Raw genomic sequence first — 1,098 nt, forward strand, 5'->3', positions numbered from 1 at the left:
GTAAAATGGTGCAACCCCTGTGGAAAGCAGTATGGCGCTTTCTCAAAAAGTTGCAAATAGAGATACCATTTGACCCAGCAATTCCACTACTGGGGTGAGGGTTATTACTTCATGGGTACAGAGTGTTTTGGACTGATGGCAAGTAGATAGTGGCAGGTGTACAACATTGTGAATATAATTCATGTTATGGATCTGTAGGCTTGTAAATGACTGAAATGGTAAATTTTATGCATATTTTACCATAATAAAAAGATACTTTTACAAAACACTTTGAGGTCCTTAATGATCTAGGAGTGTCAAAAGTTTGACAACCACAGTTGTAATTAAAATTTAACATTTCCTTCAGTTGTGAATAAGAATAGGAGACAAATCACAATATTATTAGGAGACCCTGTGGCTTTGCCACCAGAAGAAATCAGATATATTCACAAATTCCATGACAATTGTACATAACTCAACTTGTTACTGTCAAGTCTGAATCGACTTATAGCTGACCACATAGTCAGTGTTCCAAGCTTGTACATTGCCTGAGAGAAGATTGTCCATTTTTCTCCTGTGGAGCGCCTGGTGGATTCACACCATCTGGACTGGCAGCACACCCCTTCCCCCACCCACTACAATACTAACCCCATTAACAAATGTAGGGATCTCAAAGTTTTCTAGGCACTCATCAAAACTTGTAAATTACCGTGGTTTTTGTACCTGCCACTAGATCTTGATATTTAATGTCTTAATATAAAGTACAAAGGACCAAAACAACTATGAGCTATTATCTCATCCCAGTAAGAATAGCAAAGTTCAACAGAGCAGCAAACATCAAATGCTGGCGAGGTTGTGGAGAAAGAAACTGGGACCCTTCCTTATTCACTGCTGGTGGGAGTGTAAAATGCGGCAATCACTATGGAAGGCAGTATGGCACTTTCTCAAAAATTTGGAAATAGCTTAAGAGGGAGCTCTGGTGGCCTAGTGGCAAGAAGCTGCACTGCAATCCCAGAGGTACATGGCTTGAATCCACCAGATAGATGCTCTGCTGGAGAAGGAGGGGCAATCTCCTCCTGTACCAGTCAGATCCAGTTTGACTGTACACACACACACACA

The sequence above is a fragment of the Elephantulus edwardii genome, unplaced genomic scaffold (assembly GCF_000299155.1).
Source record: "Elephantulus edwardii isolate Elephantulus edwardi_28Jun2011 unplaced genomic scaffold, EleEdw1.0 scaffold00308, whole genome shotgun sequence".
NCBI lineage: Eukaryota > Metazoa > Chordata > Mammalia > Macroscelidea > Macroscelididae > Elephantulus > Elephantulus edwardii.